The 12559-nt window shown below is 34.2% G+C and overlaps 1 protein-coding gene across 1 annotated transcript in view; it reads right to left on the bottom strand.

The window, feature by feature from the left end:
• The window catches only part of LUZP2 (leucine zipper protein 2), a 404324-nt gene that overhangs the window by 166999 nt on the left and 224766 nt on the right, over window positions 1–12559 (bottom strand). The gene's annotated exons all lie outside the window — the stretch shown is intronic.

Genomic DNA, 12559 nt, shown 5'->3' with positions numbered 1-12559 from the left:
TGGGGTTTCAAAGTTAGGAATGGCTGAGACAGCTGAACAACACAAAGGGGATAGTAATAGGATCTAAATCCCCAAGGGTTGTTGTGAAGATTAAATGAGATAATATTTGTCAAGCACATTGTGAACCTTGAAGAGATAAATGCATGTTATTGTTGTTATTCTCACTAATATTATTAATTTTGGATATCTGACAAGTTGCCATTTTGCCTCTTCTTGAAGACTTCCACTGAGGGATATCCTATAGCCTCCAAGATAGCTCATTTAAAAAGGTCTCATTCTTTAGGAACATCACCTCTTTTTCCTGTGAGATCATTGCTAAATTGCAGCTTACATAGGCTCTAGTTTTCTATTTGAGGCTAGATAGAAAACTCTGATTTATTATGGAACTGCTAAGTGCTGAACTTGGAGTCATATGTGAATATGTGAATTCAGAACCTTCAGAATCTTCCAATGACATATGCTACCTCTGTGTTATTATTTTAAGTGACTTTAACTCCATGTGATTATTTGAATTTAAAATGAGCGGTTTGGACAGGATTGTCCCCATGATCCTTTTTAGGTATCAATCTTGTTCTCTTTTGTTTCTTCTATCATTGTGGCAGAAATATTGGAAAACAGATGATTGGTCGGGCAGTTCCTAAGGATAAAGAAGAAATACTAAACTTCTCTGCTCTTTGGAAACACTTAAAATTGAGGGGGGAAATACTTTACTGTTTTAAAATATTCACTTGATTAGGCTAAAGTGAATAGTTTTCTGGATGATCAAACACTAAGTGATTTACTGAACCAGAAAGGATAATTTCCATGCCAATGTCCAGTGTTTTTTAGTGTCTGATTTTAATCTATCAGTGATTCATCTAAGCTTCAATATTTATCTATCATTTGCCTATGCTTTCCCATTATGCTTCTGCTAATACTCTTTCTGTCATTACCAATTATGGTAAATGACATTCTTGTGTTTATTTCAAAGCCCATTTCAAAATCTTGCTCCAGACTAAAGTCTTACTAAAGGATGTTAAAATCATAAGGAATAACTTCCAAAAGGAAATTTAACCAGGATTTAGGTTAAACCCTTTATGGTACAGAGGAGGAAGCTTAATTCCAAAGAGATATAGGCAAAAATAAGCTTCTCAAAAGGATGATCTTAATTCTATCCCTAGCACTTAGCACAATGTCTGCTACATAGTTCATATTTATAAGCAATTTTAGATAGACGGATTTACTAAAGTTATATATTTTTTTTGAAAAAAGTGATTTTCCCTGCTTCTGAGCTCACTCATCACTCATCTGCCACCTCTTACAATATAGGCTGCAAGGCTGTACCAGCAGGACCAAGGACACAACACAGGCTCACATCAAAATCCCAACTCCCTTTCCTCTTTCCAGTGTCATAAAAGTTTCTGGTTCAAGGTATGGGATTTTCTTTCAGCCTTGAAAGTCAGCTTCACTACAGTCCTTCAGGAGTAAAATCCTGCCAGGGCTTGTAACCCAGAAGCAACAGAGTTACACAGCTTTGAAGTGGAGTTCAAGGCAAAGCTAACTCAGACTACCAGTCTCAGGCCAGAAAAGAAAAGAACAGAGAGACTGGAACACATTACCAGGACAGCACACTATGCATGTCAGAAACTGGGAAGCATTTTACCAGATCTGAGGGGAAAAGCATGGCATCCATCTGGTCTCCAAGATCTTAATTAGAAGTAGATAAATCAATAGAAAGTAAAAGAAGGACATACAGCCCTCATATCTAGTAAATGAGTTCAGGAAACTATGAATAAATATTGAAAAATGAAGGAAATTTTCCAACATTTGAGAAGACAAGCATTTATTCCCTTGGGAATTTGAAGTGAATATTTAATTACAACCTGCTATTCCTGATTAATTTAAAAGAGAAATAAAAATTATGGGTACATAATTTAGGTCCTTTCTGGAAAAAAAATAAATAGAAAAGATAGACTTGAATCTGCTATGTCAGACCTCACCAAAGAAACAAAAGAAAGAACAGTAGATTGCAAGTGTAAATATACAGATTTAATGGACAACCTAGAAGAAAAGAAGCAAAAAAAGAAAATATGCTCAGCATGCAAGCAAAAATTATAGAACTCAAAGACAGGAGGCATAGTGTAATAAAAAAATCAAAGGATCATAAATCTCCAAGAAGAATACAACAACAAAAAAACTTGTAACACTTGTAATCTTAACTTAAAAAAAAACAAACTTAAGAGACAGATGGAGGAAAATGTAAACCTTGAATAACTTTAAATATTATAAAGGAAATAATACAACTACCCAGAACTAATCATAAAATAATGAAATTAAAATTAAAATAATTCAAAGATTGTCCCCTGAAAAAACCCAAGGCTTCAAACTTCAAAACCCATAGTGTCTAAGTTTAACAATTCAGTTAAAAAACAACTATTTTAGTGAGCCATCAGGAGAAAGATTTTCAAAAAAATAGGAAAAGATCTTCAAGCAGCACCGTATTATTTAGTTCCCACTAAAAAAGGAAGAGAGAATGAAATACTTTGTTTCAAATGTCAATAGAGCTTTGAATGTAATTCAGAGTGCCTAATTCTGAAAATATGAGTTTAAGTATGAGGCAAAAGATGGATGGTTGAAGAAAAGTTTAAAATATTTTTGGAAAAAAAGCAAAATTAAAAAATGGCAAATAAAATGGTTTCAGAAAAAACCTGGAAAGCCTTATTAATCGACACAAAGTAAAGTAAATAAAACCAAGACATTGGCATCAGCAATATTTTACAAATATCAACTCAAAATGACTTTTCATCAATGCAATGATTCCAGAGATATTTGCAGAGAGAGAGAAGTGATGAAGTCTGACAGAAGACTGATGCATATTTTTTTACTTTATTTATGATTCTCTTTTCTTTTAATGGAAAAATGGCCAAGATAGAAATAGATTTTTCATTACTTGGCATGTTTAACTGATATATTTCTTTACTTCTCAATGAATGAGGAAAAAACAGGAAGGAAAGAAAATTTTATAACGCAAACATGGTTGTTAAAATAAATGATTAAAAAATAAGAAATTCATTTTAGAAAAATAAGAAAAATAGCACTAAAAAGAGTATTTGCTTCTCAAATATAATAGTAATAGTAATATAAGAGGAGTTGGTAAATGCAAATAGCAACAACCCAATAACATCAGATTCATCAATAACATCAATATCCTAACAATACCAATAAGACCAGAAAAAACACTTCTTTCTAAAGGTTTGCAGAGATAGGAGTAAAGCAATTTGGCAGAAATAAATGTGAAGAAGTAGACAGGGGGCATTTTGGATAGAATTTAGGGAGACACTACCAACAAGTGAATGCTTCTGTTGTGAGAACAGATTACATTATGGCATTGTACATGAAATGGGAATGGGGGAAGGTGATAGGATGATGGGAGGAGTTAGTGATGTGCAGGGGGCAAATAACCAAGCGCTAACAATGATAGTAAAGATGACTGCTGTGATCTTAGAAAGAAAAGAACCTATAAGAGATTAAGTAAGGAGGAGGGGAAAAGGGTTAAAAAGAGGAAAGAAAGAAGCCTTTCCTTTGGAAGTAGAATGGCTTTCCACTGGTGAGTGGCCCTATAGGTGAAGAGAGAGGAGGATCTTATACTAGATGAGGCCTGGGGTACTTGTATAAAAAATATAATTGTCCTGGGAGTAAGAAAGTGGAACTCTTTGGGCCATCAGCACTTGGAGAAATGATAGAATGGACACAGGGTCATGTTTTCCAGGAAAATATAGAGAGAAAATGGTCATAGAGAGGATAGAAATCAGTGGGGGAGGTTCACCTAAAATAATTGAGGTTTGAGAGTCAGATAGAAAGGAAAGAGGAAAGGGGGATAAACTGTGTTTCTAAATACTAACCAAAAAAAAACAAGAAAAATAATAGAAAAAGAAATCACATTTCAAAAAAACCACAAAACTCATGAAATTTCTAGGAATCAATTTCCCAAAATACACAAAAGACATGAATAGATTCAATTACAAAGTATTTCTTAAAGAAATTCAAAACGAAACAAAACAAAACAACAAATAAACACCATGGAATTGGGTAGCTCTGTGAATTGACAGCCAGGCTTAGAGAAGGGAGGTCTTTGGTTTAAATCTGGCCTCAGAGACATCTCAGCTATGTGATCCTTGATATGTCACTTAACTCCAATGGCCTAGCCCTTATTGTTCTTCTGTTTAGAAAGAAATATTTAGTAGTGAGTACAAGGTGGAAAGCAATGGTTAAAAAAAAGAAAAAGAAAACAGCAACAATAATAACAATCTAAATAGATTGAAGAATAATCAATGCTCATGGATAGGCAACACTAATACAATGAGACATGGCTAACACTAATTTTCATTTTAGTGCTATGTCCATTAAATTACTTAGGAGATATTTTAAAGAACTTGATAAAATGATAACAAAGTTCATTTGGAAAAAAAGAAAAGATCTAGAATATAATTGGGGGCAGCTGGGTAGCTCAGTGGATTGAGATTCAGGCCTAGAGACAGGAGGTCCTAGGTTCAAATCTGGCCTCAGACACTTCCCAGCTGTGTGACTCTGGGCAAGTCACTTGACCCCCATTGCCTACCCTTACCAATCTTCCACCTATAAGTCAACACACAGAAGTTACGGGTTTAAAATAAAAAAAAAAAAAAGAAAAAAAAGAATATAATTGGGAAAGATGAAAAGAAGTAAGGCTACAGGTGGAACAGAACTTTTAATCCTCAAGTTATAATATAAAGCAATAGTCATAATTATCATCTAATATCAGATAAGAATATTAGAATAAATGAATGTGACATACTAGACAAGAGATTAAAAACAGCAGAACTCAATAAGCCAGTGTTTGATAAAGTGGCAAATGTGTTACCTAAGTTAAAAACTCCTTATTTGATTAAAAAAAAAAAACAGCTTCCAGGAAAACTGTAAAGCATTCTGGCAAAAATTAGGTTAGACCAATACCTTATACCACAATACATTCTAATTAGATATATGATCTTAATATTAAAATATCATACTATTTGAAAAAAAATTATGAGACACAGACCATATACTTCTCAGTGTAATGGATAAGAGATATAAACTGAACCAAACAAAAGAGATAATTATAAAAAAAATTAAATAGATTACTGATAACTTGAAACAGAAAAATATCTGTATAGAAAATATTAATTCGTGTAAGGAAGTGATTGAATGGGAGAAACTTCTTTGTAACAAATTTCTTATTCCCAATATACATCCATACATGCAAGCATACATATATAATATATACATATACACATGCATATATGCATACATATAAAAACAATAGCCATTGTCCAATAGATACATAGTCAAAATATATGAATAGATAGTTCTCTAAAGAACTGCAAAATATTCACAACTTTAAAACATTAATAAGTATGATATGCAGAAATGGGCAGCCATTTTCTGTAGGTACAAAATAGTAGTTTGCCACTTTGGAACACAGAACCTGGCAAAGCACCCCAGGGCATGCGCCAAGGTGACAGTTAAGGACAGGATATAAATTGAGGTCCACAAACCCCTGAGGCTTCACTTCTTTCTCTACTCCTTGGGCTAGGGAGGTGGTGGTAAACTGTGCCCTGGGAGGTTTGGGAGTTTAATTAGGCAGGCAGGTAGGGGCAACCTTATTGCCAGCCATATTAATACATTATTGGCATAGCCAACAATTTTTATATCAAGCAAGAGTATACAGCTAACTTCAGGAAAACAACAGCATCTGATCCATGGGCTTGACAGCCTATGGGCTCAGCAACAAATAGCAACAGGGTTGGGAAGAGACTCCCAAGGTCTTTCCATACTCTGCACCTCAGGGAACAATTTGTGTTTCAATATTCATTTAATCTTAATACTTAGGCAAAATCATTTAGGGTTCCATCACCCACTTTCCTTCTCCCTCTCACCTACCCTCAGTTTGATATCAAATAAACCCAGTATGATCCTAAAACCTATAATAATCTTTGAAAGCCAACCTATTACTTTTAGTGACAGTATCCGGTTTGAAGTAGTTCGATCCTGGTAACATCTCTAACTGGCTATAGTCATTTCCAAGCCAGTGGTAACTTTTCATTACAACCAAAGATTTCAAGAACTGACATTCTACTTCCAGGTTACTCCTACCCAACTGCCTGCCTGGATTGGTTTCTAAAGCTTGTGGTTAGCAATAAAGGAGGCTTAGCCCAGCTGGTGTGGGGAACAAATCTCATACTCACATCTAGCTGTGGTTTGGGTTTCTCCTTTGAGCAACCATCACTAGCATCCTTAGCCCCTTACTGCTCATAATATAAGAGAAAAGCAAATTAGAACAACCTTGAAAATTGGCAAAAATGACAAAAAATCCTACAGTAAATTTGGAGGGGTTCATAAATAGGAATGCATTGTTGGTAGAACTTTAAAATGTTACAATCATTTTGGGATGTGATTTCAAATTATGCTTTATATAAAGTGACTAATATGAACTAGAGACTCCATTACTGGGCTTAGATTTCCAGAAGTCACTGAGAAGAAAAGAACTCCCCATATATTCTAAAATATGTACAGTAGCACTTTTTGTGATAGTTAAAATTTGGAAACAAAATAGATGACTATCATTTGTGAAATGGATAAAATCTCATTTGACACAATGTTCCCAGGAGATACTGAGACATCATTTAATGATTCCTAATTAAACTACTTATATCCAGCCTGCATTTTTATAGAAATCTACACTCTCAGTTTAACTTGTGTAATGTTCATAGAGTAAAGTTGAAATTATACAGAAATTGGGATCCAAGGTTGTAGGTTTAATTCTTGGCTGTTTCAATTGTTCTTTTTATAAATATGGTCAAATCATTTAACATCTCTTAGTTTCTTCGTCTGTAAAATTAGTTTCTTCATCTGTAAAATTAGAAAGTTGGAATAAGTGTCTTGGAAATAACATCCAACTCTTAATAAATGTTCTATATTCTTCAGAAATTGTGTTATCTCTGAATGATGCTACATTATGAGGAGTCCAAGTACATTCTCTGATCGTCAGGTTGCTTTCTTTCCAAGGAAACAACTCTTCCCTAAAGTGTAGATATGGGGGAAAAATTCTTCCATTCATCTTCCAAAGAACCGCTAAGCACCAGAATCCTGTCACTTTAACACTGGGAGGTCCACTAATGCAGAAATCCAATTCTTTTCTACCCGTGGATATCGAACAGCTCAACAGGGGGAAACAAAATGAGTCTAATGCATGTCTGCAGGATTGTAGAATGGTAGCTAAGATATGACTCAGTGGTCATTAGGATCTGAAGTACTATGCTAGAAAGATTTGCAAATTTAGTCTTCCTAGGAATCTGGCAGATGTAACTAATACTTAGCCCTCTAGCCCACAGTGAGCTTTATTTCCTCAGGAACCCTATAGAATGTTATTGTATGAGCCACTCAGTCTAGCATTTAATCACTTGCTGTTTGGAAATGTTAACTGTTCTATGAGTTTTGTTTCAACTTTCTATCTATATTATAAACCTTCTGAAACTGGGAATACAATTTTGTATACACTTTTGTTTTTTCTACCCCTTCCCCTAATTGTAGCTTTTAGCCCTAAGTTATTATTATGAACAATAACAATAATGATTTTTTATTTTATCATTTTTAAATAATGAAGTCTTCTAAATATATACTCTCATTTGAGCCTCAACACTTATCACTTCGGTACTTTAGGCATCATGATCCTGTTTTGTAGATGTTAACACTGAGACCTAGATAAGTGATGTACTTGGGGTTTCATATCTGAAGGATAAAGTTAGAAGCAGGATATGAACCTAGGTCTTCCTCATCAGTCCAATTACAATGTGGAGTTGTACATCTAGGCCAGTGATTCCCAAACTTTTTTGGCCTACTGCCCCCTTTCCAGAAAAAAATATTACTTAGCCCCCTGGAAATTAATTTTATTTTTATTTTAATAGCAATTAATAGGAAAGATAAATATACCTGTGGCCATCACCACCCCCCTGGATCACTGCAACACCCACCAGGGGGTGGTGGCGCCCACTTTGGGAATCATTGATCTAGGCAAACAATAGATATTTTTTAAGAACTTCATTCAACATTTTTGTACTCAGACATTAAAGCATGATGTTGGAAAAAAGGCCAGAGAATACCAACATCATTGCAAATGTGTGTTAATGTACATGTGTGTACTTTTGTTTCATAGAGGACCTATTTATAATCCTTCCATGTCTGAAATCATTTATTTTTTAACAATAGGCTAAAGAAAGCACATGCCAATAATGACCCTTCCATATTTAGTGGAAATCACAAAACTCAGGGGCCAGGGAATGGAGGCATCTACCCCAAATTCACAACAATCAACCCCTTGCCCCCATCTACTGAGTAGCAGAACTTGGGCAAAGAAGTATGAGTATTATCCATTTCACCTCTGTTTATACAACTTGTCAAGGAGAACTATTCCTTTGTGAGAATTCACTTTTGTTTTAAGGATTTCTGCAATGGGATTTATGTAGACATTTAGTAAATGATTGTTATATCCAATATTCTGGAGGCATATATATAAAAGAATATTCTTTCCTTGGCACACATACACGCAAAGAAGTAGAGGGAGGAAAAAAAAGACAGAGGGAGAGAGACACATGGAGAGAGACAAAAGTGACTGAGAAAGGGGAGAGACAGAGAGAATCCTGATCTCAAGGAGTTTATATTAAATTGAAGGGATATAGCAAAAAATACACTTATAAAGAAAAAAATTAATTTCAGAAGAGTAAGTGCTAACAAGAGAATGGAGAAAGGTCTCATGTTGGAGGTAGTATCTGAGCTGAATCTTTCAGGGAGCTGAGCTATAGATTTCAAGAGGACTATGGAGAGAGGTAAGTTGGAGATAAGATGCTATGAATGGTAAAATTAAGCAGATTTGTTAGCTTGGGATAATCTGAGATTAATGTGAATCAGTATTGATTTTAATGCCAAAAAAGTATAATGTGTATATTAACCTAAAAGCAATAGGCAGCTGCTAAGGGTCTATAAGCAGAGAAATGGCATGTTTAGACCTTTAGACATGCTTTAATGATCTCAATTTGATACCTATACAGAGAATAGCTTGAAGCAGAAAGAGGCTGGAAACAGTATAATAACAAATGGGGTCACAATTAACTTATCCATGTAGGAGTCAATGAAAACCTGAACTAGAGTTGTTGGGCATGTGAATGGAAAGAAGGGGAAGTTATTGGTGTCCAAGAAATACTGATGATTAATACAACGTTCCGAAACATATCTCATTATTATTTCTTATGGTCACAATGAGTATATAGGATTAGTGAAGATGTATAGTTAGATGATCCAGCAAATACGGCTATGAGATCATATTTGTAACATGCATAATACAGAGACTGCCACGTAACAGAAGGCATATAAATGCTTCCCCTCTGCACCACCACTTGGATAAAATGGAGATAATAATAGAACTTTTAGCCCAGAGTTAATGTGAGGGTAAAATAAGATAATATTTGTAGAGAATTTTGCAAAACTTAAAGTTTTATATAAGTACTTATAGTAAGAATTATTATGAGAATAATTATTATGTCATTTACTACTATCTTTGGTCAAAAAAAAAGATTGACAATGAATGACTTTTATAAACATATAAATGAATATCCAAGTCATACATTTGCTTGTGGGTTTTTCATTGCCACACACAGTAGTTTATTATCCAATTCATAGCATATTAATCACTTGGTCTAAATGCAGTATTCTTGCCATCAAAATTTCCTTTCTAAACCATATATCAAATCAGGATGTGTGTGTGTCCTAGGAAGAAGGATGATCTCAAAGAGGAGCAACACATATATCTTTTGTCAACAGCATTGCTGACTGGCTCTACCATTCACTCCTAACACCTCATTATTGTGGGGCTCTACTGAATACATTTCAAATGGGTCAGAACCCTGAGGATGGATCTGTTCAATATGGCAGTAAAGTGCAACTTTAACTCTGGCCCCAAATAGCTAAAGGCACAAGCTAAGAATTAGTGTTCCTGGATGACAGCCTGCAAGGAAAGAAGCAAAATCTCAACAATATAATGGTAACATTATCAAGAAATTTATCTTGGTTCTAGAGCCAAAACATGATTTGGCCAAGATAATTAAACATTAGCCAACAAGAGATAAAAGAGAATCAGCTACATTTAAAACATGTGCAGTCCAAATTCCCTTGACTTAATAAGCCCTGTTACACAGATTGGAACTATATTTTAGGTATATGATTATGAAAGGAAGAAAGGACCTAGTTGCAGATGGTTATCTTTCCCATCTGAAATTTTAATGAAGCATTGTGCAATTTAGATGCATGTGAATAGCTACAAGGTTCTAATTCATCAGTTATATTTATAAAAGACCCATATTTTAGATACCTGCTTAAATATGTTTGGAGAACTCTTTGCTATAACTTATTGCTAATTTCCCACTGGCTAACAATATCCAGATGTCATTTTTTATGAATGGCATTTTCTCCCTCCTCCCTTCTCCCTTGTCATTTATTGACTTTGATTTAGACAAAAATTAATTTTTGAAAAGGAAAAAATAATAGTGATGTCTTGTAAAGAAATGTCTCAACCTTTGGTGATGATTAGGCAGGGCTAATAAAAAGAAACCACTTAGATCAATTAAATACTTATTGAGCACCCATTCAATGCCCAGGGCTGAGAGAGAGAGATGTAACAGAGAAAGAGAATAAGATGCAGTAAACTCTTTGTGGAGAATAGAAGCAGGCCACATTTCCAAAGAGCATTAGAAAGGATAATTCTAGCTCTTAGAGACCTCCATCAAAGTCTCAAGGTTTTCAGTAAGTTCTCAGCAACAATCTGAACAGAACTGGCCTTGACTTATAGGTACATGTGGAATGAATGAATTTCGATCTCAAATTGCATAAGAATAGCTTAGCATAACATCTGGTTCTGCTCTATACTAAAAATGAATTTCAATATAACAAAAGCATCAAATTTAAGGACAAGCTATTCTTTGGATAAAATAGAACAGGCTTACCTTAGTTCTCCCACTTTATATGCTGCTGAGAAACTGTAAATAAACTGAATTTTGTAAACCGAATCTCTTCTTAATAGCATTGTGGGGAGAAGTATTTAAAAAAAGAAATAAAGCAATTATCTTTCAAAATTATATGAGTAATTAACCCTGCTTTGAAAATTATAGTTTCATCAATATTCATTAAAATGGGTCTTACCTCTAAGATCTAGATATAATGAGGAAAAATCATTAGATTTAGGAACAGAGGACCTCTAAGTATTCTAATCACTTTTCTGCTATCTATAGCTATCAATGTGATCTTTGGTATTTCCTTAATTTCCCAGGGTGTTGATTTCCTTGTCTTCATAATGATGTGATAACACTCATTGGTCTCTAAGATCAATTCCAATTCTAAGATCCCAAAGTGTTCACTCAGATAACTAATGTGCACAAATATCATTCTTTTCAAATGACTTCGTTGTAGACAGTACTCTGCTATGGATGCAACTGAAAGAGAAGCAGTGTGTGGTAACAAGAAAGACGACCTGATTCATAAAGAGAGGCACCAATGCATTATAGAATTGCAACTGGCCTAGAGGTCAAGAGGGCTAAATTCTGGTACCCAGTCTGCCCACTAACAATTATCTACATAACTCTGATCAACTCATGTGTAGTCCCCTTGCCTTCACTTGTAAAATGAGGTGAGGAGGGTGGTGTTGACTTACTTCCCTAATTTTATTTCTGTTTGCCTCCCTTATAGGAGGCCCCACAATTTGATTGCAAAAACATTCATGATGAGGCCAGATATCCTTTTATTCCTTTTGGATTTACTAATGTAAATTTAGTATTTTGGATTGAATCATTTAGACTCTCTGAGCCTCAGTTGTCTTACATGTAAATAGGGATAATTATGACAACTAATTCACCAAGTGTAGGTCATACAGGGTAGAGAAATTACTTTGTGAACTATAAATTTATAAATTTTGACAAACACATAAATATCTATTATTAGAATTGTAATTCCATAATGATTGTCCACATATACCTATATCCTATAATTCCATAGATCTTTGAATCTGAAGGAACATCATACTATAATGTCAATATAACATATTTCTACAAAACTCCTGGTTTTTGTTTCTATTTTAATAGTTTATAATTTTTGCTATTGATAAAAGACCCTAAAAATAAACAATAAAGAGGAAAGTTTATCTCTTCTTGTCCTTTTTCCTCATTTGTTATGTTGCTATATAAAAAGGAAAAAAGTCATGATTATATATTACCTGCACAGATGACACATTATATCAGTAGGACTCCAGCCTGAAAAGTTAATTTTGGGTCCAAGTATATTTTCTCTTTTCTTTAAAATTGCCTTTATGTCTTACATTTCTATGAATTTTTTCTTTGTTGTGAATTGCTTTTGTTTTTAAAGCCTAAAGAAATAGGTTTACTGTTTTGGTGAGTCATCCAAGAATAAAAATGTTTTCTTTCTTTCTTTCTTTCTCTCTTTCTCTCTTTCTCTCTCTCTCTCT

This window comes from Gracilinanus agilis, chromosome 6, assembly GCF_016433145.1.
Source record: "Gracilinanus agilis isolate LMUSP501 chromosome 6, AgileGrace, whole genome shotgun sequence".
Lineage (NCBI taxonomy): Eukaryota > Metazoa > Chordata > Mammalia > Didelphimorphia > Didelphidae > Gracilinanus > Gracilinanus agilis.
This window is presented reverse-complemented; position numbering and strand designations above follow the sequence as displayed.